Below are 13,876 nucleotides of genomic sequence, written 5' to 3' on the forward strand. Positions count from 1 at the left end.
GTCACTCGTTCAAGAGAGGTGCTTCAATACAGAGTCTCCACAGCCAGCATTGAAGTGAGGACTGGAGGGCACAGGAGGCAGTCGACCAGGCTGAGTCACAGCTGCAGCATAGCCTGCTGGTGGAATCAGTGGCGTCTGGGCGTGCAGGGCTCGGTAGCGCCCCAAGAACTCGCTATGAAAAGGCCCAAGGCAAAGAGAGATGTCAGCTGGTTTGAGCAGGGGTGGAGGAAGTTAACTCTTGTAGGATGGTGGGGATGCAGCAGCAGGGCACGTGGATCAGATGGGAGCAAGTAATGGAATGGAAGATCTCTTGGGCGGAGCTCTGGAAAGATGAGCCACTCCAGATCAAGTTCCTGATCCAGTCGATCTACGACATTCACCCCAGCCCAGCCAACCTTTACTGTGGGGGTATGGTTGAGACACCGGTTTTTCCACTGTGCCAGAGAAGAGGATCACTCTAACAAATCCTCAGCTGTGGCCCGAAAGCCCTGGGAGAGAGGCGCCATCGAGCTCCTTGGCATCACAGGACAATCCATCAAGGACACCGCTGAGGCTAGAGAGGGTGTCAAGATGGCTGTGGATCAAGAGGGGAGATCCATGGACAACACATGCTACTTGCACACAAGCTAGGGCCTGATTAACCCTGGTGAAAGTGCATGATTGTTGAAAGACCCGAAACACCCCATAACCCCTGGTTACATCACTGCTGAAGTGCATCGCAAAATCTATGAAACAATTAGGTATGGTTGAGCATAATAGAATGGAAATGCAAAAAAAATGGTATTTGTTATTAAAGTCCCTTTAAATTGTAAAATGTCAGTTACCTACAGTTTTTTTGCTTAATTCAGTAATGTAGCAATTCCTGCACATAATTGTTTCACCTTACTGGTGTCCTCGTACAATATGTCTAAATGGACTGATCCTAGTGGCTTTATTGTGCAGCAAAAATGTAAGACTGAAATGTATATCCATATGCATTAGTAACAAAATGTCTGGAACATTCTCCTTTTCTGTACTTACAGCTCTACAGTTTTCTACCTGACAATGTGGAAATGGAAATATTCTTTCTGATTGTCACAAGTTCTGCATATGGTTTTACAGTGGGTAAGTTGCCCTTTAAAATAATTAATAATAAGCAATACCAGGTTTGTACAGGTAGTGCACAGAAGTGTAAACTGTTGGGTAAATGAAGAACAGCAAATATGTGGCTGTTACATCCATGTGGCTCATCAGGTTAAACAAGTTAATTAAGTTAACATCCCAGAATTTATAGGGTTAGTGTGTCAAAATCCAGTCCTGGTGGACTGCAGTGTCTACTGGTTTTTCGTGTGTTTCAGCACCAGTGATTCACTTAAGCTGTTAATTGGCTAAATAATCTACACACCTTGTACTGAAGGCCTTAACTGGCTGCTGACTGAATGGAAACCACAAATACCTGCTGACTCTGCAGCCCTGCAGGACTAGAGTTTGACACCCCTGCGCTATTGTGATGTCAGCATTGGAATGATGAGGGAAAGACATCCCAACCGCAGGGTAACAGATCAAAGCTCATACTCCAGAGTTGTGAGGTCCATGCACTTATTCAGAGTGCAAGGAGTACAGGCTATGGACCACCGAACAGTGGAAAAATGCTACCAACCTAACAAACTACATCTGAGCGCTGATTTCCAGCAGGTTTTGGTGGTTCCATAATGGTGTATTTTCGGTACATTTATCTGGCATGGTTGGGTAAACAGGCATCCTTAGAAGGCACACTTAATGGCAGTCTTTAATGGTACAGGGTGATCATGTTCACGCCATGTTAATTTAATTTTCCTGCAGATAAGGGTGTCTCTGTAGATGAAAAATACCCCTGGAAACAGATCATGAGTAGTTTTATGCCATGTGTCTTCAGGGTTATGTGCAATTGCAATGATCATATAAAGTCAATCCCTTATAGTGGATTGAGTAGCATGGCACTGACATTATTCATATGTCACGGTCATCTCAGCCACCAAATCTGAACCCAGTTGAGCATTAATGGCATATTCTCAAAGAATTCCAGAGACAGTTTTGTCTACTTCCCAAGAGAGCGCGTAGAAGTTGATTGACGAAATGTGGCATATTCTTCTTGCCAAATCCAAAATAAGGCTATTTTCATTGGACATGTTGACTATACTGAAAAAATGAAAATTGCAGGTGTTGTCCTTTAAGTCTGGCATATGGGAATTGTTATTCTTGGTGCACTTAGTGATCTTTCATTAGTAATAATTAAGGTTTATTACTTATATTTAAAATAAATGTACATAGTAAATCAGAGATTCACCAGCATCCATTTATAACAGACATCTTTATTGTCTTCCTTTCTGTTTTTCAGTGTTCATTTTTTGGTTTCTTCAACCGATTTTTTTAGAGATATACATATTTTTGGAAAGTGTTATTCCCAGCAAGTATGACTGTAAGTATAACTTGCTACTCATACTGTTTCGATTTGTAATGGTAATGTTGAATCCTTGCCATTTATATGAGTAACTCTGGAACAACGAGGCATGTGTGGACATACAGTGTGTGTGTGTGTGTCAGAGTTGGAAATTAAAAGTCCAGGTAACTGAAATCTGTGAATTATTTGCTGATGTGTTGTTTTAATACTTTATTGCATTCACAAACGGCCGAGGGGTATTTTTAAATTATTCTTGCAAAAAAAAAAAAAACATACAAAAAAGCCTGTGCTGAAATTTGCTTGCTTTCTCCCATTTCGAAACTCCAGGTTTTCAGTGTGTTACTCCAGGGTTAACAGGGTGTTAGTTGTGTAACACAAAAACCTTAATCCATTGAAATTGTTTCTACATGTAATATGACGCGCTTTCCACTTTTGTACGGGTAAGGCAAGCTGAGTCAAAAATGCCTAAGCATTGCCTCTTTTCTGGATGTGGAGAAAGCAATACCCTTGAATTTAGAGATTTCTAACTCACAACAATGACAGGGCCCTCATTATGGACATAGTTATGTACTAATTGGGTTGGTGCCATTTTGAATTGGTTGCCATTTTGTATTATATTTACTAATTTATTCCTTATCCGCTTGGCTGATTCTTATGAAACTCTGCATATTGATAGAGGGTAATACCTAGTAACACCAAAAAATAATACCCTATCCCAAATTTGATTGTGATTGGCCACTTGGTGGCGCTATAATAGTCTGTTGAATTTGCACTTATTAAACAATCAAAACTCCTGCTGTGTTTGACCTAGAGACTTCAAAACAATGTCAGTGGATGTCCCTCCTCGCCCAGAACACGTTAGCCTCAAGGAACCATAAGACCACCACTTTATTTTCCACTCTTCTGAATTTTTCAAAATACTTACAATGCTTCTTCTCCTACAAAAAATTTACAAATTTGCACATGATTTGGTGTTTTGGCTCAACTCACATACTTTTATACTGGCATTACTTTTCTAGCACTTCTTTAAAAATATGGACAAATTTAGAGTCAGGGAAATTGCAGCAGGCTTGGCTTTTCTCCAAAATGCTAATAATTCCATAACCAGATGACATAAATTATGAGACTTGGTAGGCATATTGGCGGCTATATTAAGACTCCAGGCCTAAAGTTGTAGCCCAATCCAACCATGTGGTGGTGCTATGGCGATCCAAATATAAAAAAAATATTGGAAAAAAAATCACTGTTGCATCAGACAATTCCCTATGTTGATGGTATGCTCCATCATCAACATATATATCTAAAGTTTGTATTGACCTTCATAGATTTTCTGTGCTTGTCAACTGTTGTTATGCTGCTTGGACCTCAGGAATTGCTGCTTGCAGCTAAATTGTAACTAGGCTTGCTTGCTCAGACAAATTTCTACCAGGGTTCCCATGCATCCTTGAAAATCTGGAATCTTAGGGACTAGTTTTCCAGTCATGAAAGATCTGGAATTAGGACTCTTGTCAAAGTCATGGAAAGGATCTGGAAAATTAAAACTGTAGGCCAGGTTATAAGCTATTAAACAGTATTTTAGTGTTGAGAGAGAATATTTTTCAGTATTTTTAATAGAAATTTTAGCCACCGAGATCACACGTCAGCACAAAGTTTTGATAGTTTGTCACTGCCCGTTAGAGTTGTTCAAAACACTCCACAGGCTGCAGCAACATTGGACACTCATGAATGCACCGTGACTTGTCTAATTGCAGTTTGTTGTTGGTTAGAAACATGTAAGTCATTATTCATATTGCAAATATTTGTCACTGATGAATAAGACACCACTTAAAAATATGTTTGCTTCACATGATGGCCAGATTTCTCTGATGTATTTATTAGATGTATAATTAGCAACTTTGTTTTCTTGTGAATTTAGCTAATGTCAGCCAGCTTAGCTAATGTATGTTAGCTGCATGTCTTCATTCCCTACTCAGTGTGAAATGTAACATTACACATGGAGATGTAATTGTAAGGCACTCATACAAATGTTTGTCACGGACATCCGAGTAGTTCCAAAAAGATTTAGTGGACAATGAAATATTGGTAACTTTATATACAAAGAGGCATGGAAACATAAACCTTGCTTGAACTGGGATGTATTCTTTCTGTTGTTTGATGTTCTTATTCTGGCACTGAGGGGAGTTCAGGAATAAGGTGCAGTCCTTTTATCATGAATTTTCAGTAGTTTCTCAAGAATAACATCTTTGCCTGTGCATTCAGTTTCATTAGCCCAAGAACGAGGCTGGGGTTCACTTCAGTTTTGTTATGTACTAACCTACGGATTATGACCAGAATTTTAGGATGGAGTGGTGCTGGGATGTATTTCATGATATCATATGATAGATCTACAACTTGAATCACCAGTTTTCGGCTTAAGGGACCTTTGACAAGGTGGACCGGACAAAGTTTTGTAAGCACGCTAATATATTATACTTTCTTAAAATAAGAAAGTGTGCTTGGGTGACTTTTGAACTATTGTGCACTTCAGGAAAATATGCTTAGGCGTGTACTTGAATCTCCTTACAGCTGTTAGTACATCAATTATACTGAAGTAGGCTACAGAAAATGATTCTAAATTACTGAACTAGTAGTAAGCCACTAGTGCTGACTGGATGTTTTAAGTTATTTTTGAGTTTTATTGCTTGTGTCTGCTGTTGCTCGATTGCTTTTGTCTGACGCGCATTTTCTGTTCGTGAGGAAAGGAGTGAGAGGAAGGAGGTGTTTGGAAAAGTTGGTTTAAGGATTTTATTGTGCTTTCAAGTGTGTATTTGATATTAGTTTGAGTTTTTAACAACCCAAGGGGGAATTTTTGTAGTTTTTTTTCCTTTCAAATTAGCCGCCTAGCTAATTCAACCATCTTCTTGCTGACCGGAGGTCAGGTAATTTGTGGTATTTTGCCGCCCCAGGAGCAAAATATAATTGTAGTTGGATAGTTTGTTCTATTCTTTATTGTTACGAGCTAACTTAACTGTAGTTTATTATAATCTGATTTTGGATTAATTTTCGTTGTATTCTGAGATATAGCTAAATAAAATATTACCTAGTTCAAGGGTTTTTTCAGTTATTGCTATATAGTAAGAGCTAACTAAGTTGGTTGATTATAACCCAATTGATTCCGCGCCTGGTGGTTCTTTTTCATGTTATTAATTCAATGCTTAACTTTAGATAGTTAAAAGTGCATTTTTTCCCTCTCCGATTTCTGCTGCTAGTTGTTCCTGGAACTCGCAATTGGTAGAGTTCCAGGAACTGAGTAGCATGTCCTTTAAGGAATTGGCATGCATGTCATAGCTGGGAAGGGGGGAGAATCCAGAGCAGGCAGGGAGAGATAGTTGGGTGACAGTAGGGGGTTAGCGCAGAAAAGGGTGTGCACACCTCACAGGGACAGGATCTCCAGAGGTTGTGGTGTCAAACTGATTCCAGCCCTTGTAGGAATTGGACCTGGTATTTGACCCTGAGAGTGGGAGGGCCACATCCTCCTGGAAAAGGGACTTGGTGATAGTGGGGGACTCAGTTATTAGGGGGGTAGACAACATAGTCTGTTTGTACAAAAAGGAATCCTGTACCGTGTGTTGGCTGCCTGTTGCCCAAGTAGGAGATCTCCTGGAGTGTGTGGACAAGCTCCTGGCCAGAGCGGGGAGGGATCCAGTGGTCATGGTTCACGTAGGAACCAATGACATCGGTAAGGGTAGGTTTGAAATTCTGCAGGACAACTTTGTTGAGCTAGAAGAAAAGATTAGGAATGCTCTAATGGAAGCTGTCGAGGCAACCTATAATATTGTGAACACCAATTAAATCTTTTTAAAACAAAATTTTGGTGAGGGTGGCTTGGGACGGCGGGGGGTGAGGGAACGAGAGAGGATGTGTTGGAGTAATAATCTGAAATGGGTTTTTTTAATGCTAGAATATAAAAAATTCATTTTCGGAACTTGAATGTGCTATGTGAATAGTGGGGGTAATGACACAGTTGGGATTACAGAGACATGGCTTGGGGAAGAGGATGGGGATGAATATAATATAGAGGGGTACAAACTCTTTAGGAAGAATAGATCCAGTAAGAGATGGGGTGTAGCTCTCTATGCAAAATAAAATTTTAATGTGCAGGAAATTCCAGAAATTGACCAGCTCATGCCTAGAGAATATTTAGATTAAGCTCATAGGGGAACATGAAAGGGCCTTACGATAATCATGTTAGCCGCCAGCTTCAGACACTGCTATGAATTCAGTGCTCTTTGGAAACATAAAACAAGCTTGTCAGGAAGGTGAGTCTAATATTATGGATGACTTCAGTTACCCTGCTGTTAATTAGGAATTAATGTCAGGAAAATGAAAAGGGGAGTAAGAATTTTTAGATGTTATAAATTGCATTTTTTGGCACAATATATCAGTCAGCCTACAACAGGGAAATCAATTCCAGATCTGGTCCTGTGTAACAATCAGAATTTGTACCATATAGGTAATAAAGCCACTTGGGACTAGCGATCTTTCTGCAGTTAGTTTTGATGTATTTTGGTCAAATTAACAAGGCCTTGTCTACCACCAGAATGTTTTATTCTATATGAGCAAATTTTAACAAGATGCGGGCAAATTTGAGTAATGTTGGCTGGGTGCAACTTCTTGACTGCAAGACTGTAAATGAAAAGTGGGGCAGGTTCAAAAAGGTTATTCTTGAGGCACAATGTCAATTTATTACAAAAGGAAAAGTAAGTTGAAGAAGGAGTCTCTCCAGTGGATGAGCAAAGCCACACAGGAGAGTTTGAGAAAAAAATTACTGTATAAGATGTATAAAAACGACAGCACTGAGAGTAATAAGGCTAAATATTGTAATATGCGTGCTACGGTTAAAAAAGAACTACAGGAAGCTAAGTGGCTCTGAAAGGCAAATTTAAAGTAATTTAAACATTACTTTTAATACTGTATTGGGAAAAGGAAATTGAAGGAGGATATCAGAAATGAAGAAGGAGCATTGCTTTATAAGAATAAATATATTGCTGATTTCTTTAATAGTTATTTTGTTGAGAGCTTTACTAGAGAAGAGATTACTAATAGACTGGAAGGCATATTCAGTACTAGGAATGTCTTATCAGATATTAGGATAGAGGATAAAGAAGTACTGGATGAATTACTTAAATTAAAGACAAATAAGGCAGCAGGCCCTGATGGCATATACCTAAGGGTATGTAAAGAGTTAGGTGAGATCGTCTTTAAACCACTGGCAGGTATTTATAGACAGTCTTTAGTAACTGGAGAAATACCTGAGGACTGGAAGCAAGGTAATCTAGTATCAGTATGTATGTAAAATACTGGAATCTATCATTAGAGGCAAGTTAGAAGTGTTTCTTGAAAATAACAGCATCCTAAAGGATAGCCAGAATGGTTTTCTCAAGGGAAGGTCATGCCTGACAAACCTTCTGGTGTTGTTTGAGGAAGCTACAGAGTGTTTTGACTATAACAAGGCTTATGATATTACATACTTGGATTTCCATAAGGCATTTGATAAGGTACCACACGAGAGACTTGTTAGCAAAATGAAAACTGTAGGAATTACAGTGAAGCCACACTGCATGCGGCGCCGCCTCCATTCATTTTGAATGAGAGGCGGCGGCCAGACCCCGACAAGGCATGTTGGGATTGCAGGCAGCACGGCGAGACGGCGGGGGAGATGGCCAAAGTTCAACTTTGACCCCCAGGCGGGTAACCAAATTTTAGTTCCACGTTGTATAGTTCCACAATGGAGGAGCTAACTCGTAATTGCTGTATCGGGTTTCCCAAATTAATACGATCTCCTACAGAGACACTGATAAGAGGAACGTTCAGAAAAGTCTCTGAAATTGCCGGTGGCTCTGCTATGGCTCTGCTAGCCGTTACTATTAGTTATCACTGTCCAGTCTGAATAAAAATCATTTCTGCAGTAACCTAGCCCTGTAAAATGTTAATAAGCTGCCTAGCTAGGCTGTCTGATGTCTAGCTAGTGAGTAACAACCAACAATAACAACAAAAACATTTTCTTCCTAATGTATTAGTTGATAGTTGTTCGTGATCGTTTCTACCAGCCACCTAGCTAGCTAACCAGATATAACTTTGAAGGCATTAGCTGGATAATTATCCAGACAATGTTTTTGTTGTTGGTTGTTACTCGCTAGCTAGACAATAGACAGCCTGTCTAGGCAGCTGACTAACATCTTTCAGATCTAGGTTACTGCAAAAATGATTTTTATTCAGACTGGACAATGAACATGAAACATGATATTAAACCCGGTCAACATTTAACGAACACAACTGTCTGTCAAAAATAGGTGACAAGCCCACAAACAGCCGATTGTGGGGATGCGGCGCCAGGCGGCGTCGCCGCGTACAGTGTGGCTTCACCGTTAGAGGAGTTCCACAAGGATCGGTGCTGGGACCACTCCTCTTCCTATTTTATATCAATGACCTTGACAGGAACATAGAAAATACATTAGTTAAATGTGCCAATGATGCAAAACTGGGAGACCTAGCTAATAGTTTGGAATCTACTGAACTAATCGAAGAAGATTTTTTAAAAATACAGACGAGGGCAGAATCCTGGAAATTAAATTCAATACAGCCAAATATAAATATCTGCATGTGGTATAAAAAAAAAAACATTAGGCAGGATTACTTTATGGGAGGAATGAAACTGGAATGTGCTAACTTTGAAAAAGACTTGGGATTAATGGTTGATCAAAGCCTTTCAGGTTCTAGGCACTGTGCTGTAGTGGTAAAAAAGACCAACAATATGCTGGAATATATAGCCAAATGTACTGAATATAAATCCAAGCAAGTTAACATACAGTACATTTATATGTGAGACCACACTTGGAGTATTGTGTGTAGTTCTGGGGACCATACTACAAGAAAGATATAGAGGCTCTGGAAAAGGTTCAAAGAAGGGCCACCAAATTGATTCCTGGACAAACACAATGATGAAACACTTAAGATGCTAAATCTCCACTTTGATGTTTCTCAGACCGTTTCAGCGACCTGTAGCACAAAACCCTCGCACACACTTCCCACTAAATCGGAAACTAAATTATGCACTTTTGTACGTCGCTTTGGATAAAAGCGCCTGCTAAATAAATGTAATATAATATAAACTAAAGATGAGGTAGTGGACACCGGATTCATACAAAGCAGACAAACCCAGAATAGTATGATGTGAGCTCTGCATATTATAAAGGAAAAGACTAGCACAATGTTGGTCAATCTGGACGCAGAAAAAGCGTTTGACTGCATGGTTTAGGAATTCTTGTATCATAGGAAGGTTTGGCTTCAGCATATAGGCTATATTTTATACAGTGTAATAAAACAAGGTAATGTGGGCTAGTAATGGTTGACCATGCACTCATTTTCTGGACCTGTGTATTTTATTCAGTTTTTATTCTGGGAGGACGTTCATCAATCAACAAGATACTGGACTTCAAAGTTAAATACTCTTTTGTCTCTCTGTACCTGTGACCTGCCCAATGTTTTGTGCACCTATGACAAATACCCGTTGAATGTCTTGCTGGCTGCATGTAAAAAGGCCATCACGAGGCATTGGCTCTCCACAGATCCCCCTACGGTGGCCCAATGGATGGACATTGCTAATGACGTTTATAATATGGAGTCACTGACTTGCATTAAGACCTGATCAAGAAAAAAGACAATGGTGCTGGCAGAAATGGACATCTTACTTAAAGGCATACTATGAAGGATTTTTTTTTTCTTCAACCCAGCCCACTCACCCCGAGTACCCAACTTTGATTAATTATAATTCAGAAATTAGTAGACTACATTCATGCATGGAGCCTATATAGCTAGCTAGCAAAACCTGTGCTTCATGAGTGTTTGAATTATAAAGCCTGCATTGCAGATCTTTGCCATGAATGTGCAGAGAACAAAGACGTCATCTATCCGAAATTCTGAATAACGTTGATAAAATGAGCACCATTTTGCGATACTAACACACCTAATTTTATTACTCGCCTATTAGAACTGATGGTATTGAGTATCATGTGAATACAATAAATGTTGTATTATTCATGTAGCATTGAAACTTTTCAGCTGTACTTTTCTTTATTTTTTATGTTTATTTTTAATTATGAAATAACAGTATTGAGGGTGGAGGTGTAGACTCTCACACCATATGCCACCAGTTAAACCAAACACCGTGGCAAGCCTATTTTGGTGTAGGTTTCTTATAATGTTACAGGTTAATAACCCACGCAATAAACCTGCCGAACATCATTTTATGAAGATGTCTATACCATCATTCATTGCCAGACAAAAAATAATGATAGAAAAATATAATAAATCCAGTAGATATAACATGGTTTTTCTGACTTAATGCCAACACATTTTCTTTCAGATCTACGTGACAAAGTCCCTGATGTGCTTATTTTCATTCTTAAAAGAACACTCTACCTTCTGTTACTGATCATCCTTTCAGAAAAGGATAAAGGTATGGAATGTAGTATTTGTTTATATATTAATATTCATTGAATTATTTTGTTGTTCTTGATTGATTAAGCTTAGTCTGCTCTGGTGTATTGTACATAGCTTCAGACTGGCTGAACATTTTTGCATAATGGGCATATGTGTACATGTATAGGACTGGGAGAAGTACTGGGGAAAATCACATTGTATTTATTTATTATTACACATTATTACATTTTCCTTGCTACATCACATCTCCACAACTGATGCGAGAGTGTAGATGAGCACATGCTCTCCTCAGAATCTCACCAGCTGCTTCTTTTCACACCGCGGCCCACAACCAAAGCTTTGCACAGACAAGAGTTAGAGGAAAAAAGCAGCTTTAGCAAGCAGATCACAGGTTTATGATTAACCAGTAGGGGTCACAAGAAAGCAATGTGGATCCTAGCTGACTGAACCCTGCCTAAAATTTGGCTGATGCTCCTACTAATTATACATCACCTTGTTGAGCCAACGGCACAGTTGGCATTCAGTCCTCAATCCTGGGGCTCATCCATGCACTAGAACAGTGACTTAACAGATACCCAACCATGGGGCCTATCCAGGCTGTAGAACAGTGACTCAAGAGATACCAGACCGTGGGGCCCCCCTCCATGTACTAGAATAGTGACTTAACAGATACCAGACTGTGGGACCTATTCATGCACTAGAACAGAGCCTTAACAGATACCCAACCATGGGGCCCATCCATGCACTAGAACAGTGACTTAACAGATACCAGACCGTGGGACCCATCCATGCATGGGAAAACAATGACTTAACAGATACCACACCATGGGGCACATCCATGCACTAGAACAGTTCCTTAATAAGATGAGCCACCCAACACCCCGATGATTACATTTATTTACAAAAGGAATGCCTGCCCTTTTTAAATATTTTTAATTATTCGAAGAGGGTGACAGGCTCACAGGGTGCCATGGCAGGGGATCGGACCCACACAGGGGGATTCATCCTACAGACTGCACCACACATCTCACCCCCATTATTACATTATTAATCACTGCACAGATGCAGTCTGTTAAAATACACATGACATTATCAACCAAAATTTTCAGTCCTGGAAAAAACACTGTTATTGAATTCATTAGCTCTTTTTTTGTTTAAATTCAAATTTTGAAATAATTTCATTATCTTTTTCATAACTTCAATGAACTGATATTTGTGTTACTGCAGAACACCCGGCATTGGTGTCTTTCATTGTATTCCTCTACATCCTGATGCCAATACAGGAATTTAACCACAGGAGTAATTTCCCTGGTACAGTATCATTATAACATCAATGCATATTAATCATTAATTATGCAGCTTAATAGACTTTCAACTGGTTTCAAATAATATTTTGTTGAAACACACAGCCAGTCTGAATTTGTCATTTAACAAACTTCCCTTTGTTTTTATAATTTAATTGAAAATAAGAAATATGACTTAATATGACTGTATCATGAGTAACTGTAGAACCAGAAAAAAAAATAAAAATCAGTTTGTGTTTTGAACTATTTTCATGCAAGTAAAAATTAAAATTTTTTGCCTTAGTCTTACATACTTATTAAAACAGGCCTCATTGCTTTTCAGCTGTTCTTCATATCCTAGTATATGCGTTTGGTTCTGCTATCCTAAGTGTCCTTAATTCAGCTGCTCTAGCAGCAGAAGTCATTCTGAAAGCAGGTGAGTACAGTAAACACCATTTTACATTTTAATGAAAACATCTGAGGTGATTACTTCCTTTTCTGTGAGAAATCAAGTATTCTGATCTAAAAATGTATACCTTCTGCCTAATTCACATTGTATTTTGTACCACCCACACATTCATAGGTGTTAAATGCCAATTTTAAACATGACCACTTCTGATAAATGTGACTGCACGTGCTAACTCTGGAAATCACAAGACCAAACTGTGGGATTCTCTGTAAGGGTTTTTGTAAACGCGTGTTTACTTTCAGAAAATGGGGAACGAATTGTGGAAGATCTTCGGTTGATCATCTTTCCCATTGAGTCTTTCTTTTTGGCCTGTTGGCTAGTTTTACAGATCTATGCATACTGTAAGTATTTGGAAATATTACATATTTGGTACATATCAAATATGGCTGATACTTGCATATAGCTCAGATTCCTTAAAATTGACAAGAACATTATGCATGTGCAAATGGAATATTGTCATATTTTGGTAAATATTGACCATCTTTGTTACTTTCTGAAATGCAGGTATGCAGAATACAGGGTAAGTACAAACTACCTGTAGTAAATGCATTTGACTTCATTATGAGTATGTTTATCTGTTACAAATCCAACTAGGCTTTAAATCTTAGTACATTTAAGCCTAGTTGTATAAAATAAGTTATAATGTAAAACCTTTAAAAAGATCGGTATTATACCTCGATCTGTAAGTTCCCCCCCCCCCCCCCCCCCCCCCCCCCCCCCCCCCCCCCCCCCCCTTTTTTTTTTTTTTTTTTTTTTTTTTTTTTTTTTTTTTTTTTTTTTTTTTTTTTTTTTTTTTTTTTTTTTTTTTTGTTTTAGGTGGGGCCGTCTCAATTTTTTTTATTTTTAAGACAGGGGTCAGCAGAGTGGGGTACAGACAGGGGGCAGCAGAGAGTGTTACAGGCAGGGGGTAGCAAATTTATCATTAAAATAAATGATAAATTTAAGAAAAGTGTTGATGGATTCAATTAAAACACTAACACTTTAATGTTTTCCACATTTGAGAATCAAAATAAAAAATCTCAGTACTTGTAAAATTTTTATTATTTTTGTTCATCTTTTTCAAAAATTAAATTTTTTGATTGCACTCCCTATACACATCCACAACAGCAGAATACTGGAGGGAAAGTTTTATTTTTCCCCAAAAAACCTTTCTTTATGTACACACAGACTAATGGATCAAATTAAAAAACTAATTTTTATTGTGGGAGCCCTTTTTAGAGTTCA

The 13,876-nt window shown here is 38.7% G+C and overlaps 1 long non-coding RNA gene across 1 annotated transcript; it reads left to right on the forward strand.

The window, feature by feature from the left end:
* The first annotated feature begins 975 nt into the window (after window positions 1–975).
* Window positions 976–12,618, forward strand: LOC135239118 (uncharacterized). The gene is made up of 5 exons (XR_010325288.1): window positions 976–1,104; window positions 2,357–2,437; window positions 10,824–10,916; window positions 12,128–12,211; window positions 12,527–12,618. It is a non-coding gene; the product is annotated as an uncharacterized LOC135239118 (long non-coding RNA).
* Window positions 12,619–13,876: the final 1,258 nt, after the last annotated feature.

Source organism: Anguilla rostrata, chromosome 14 (genome assembly GCF_018555375.3).
Source record: "Anguilla rostrata isolate EN2019 chromosome 14, ASM1855537v3, whole genome shotgun sequence".
NCBI lineage: Eukaryota > Metazoa > Chordata > Actinopteri > Anguilliformes > Anguillidae > Anguilla > Anguilla rostrata.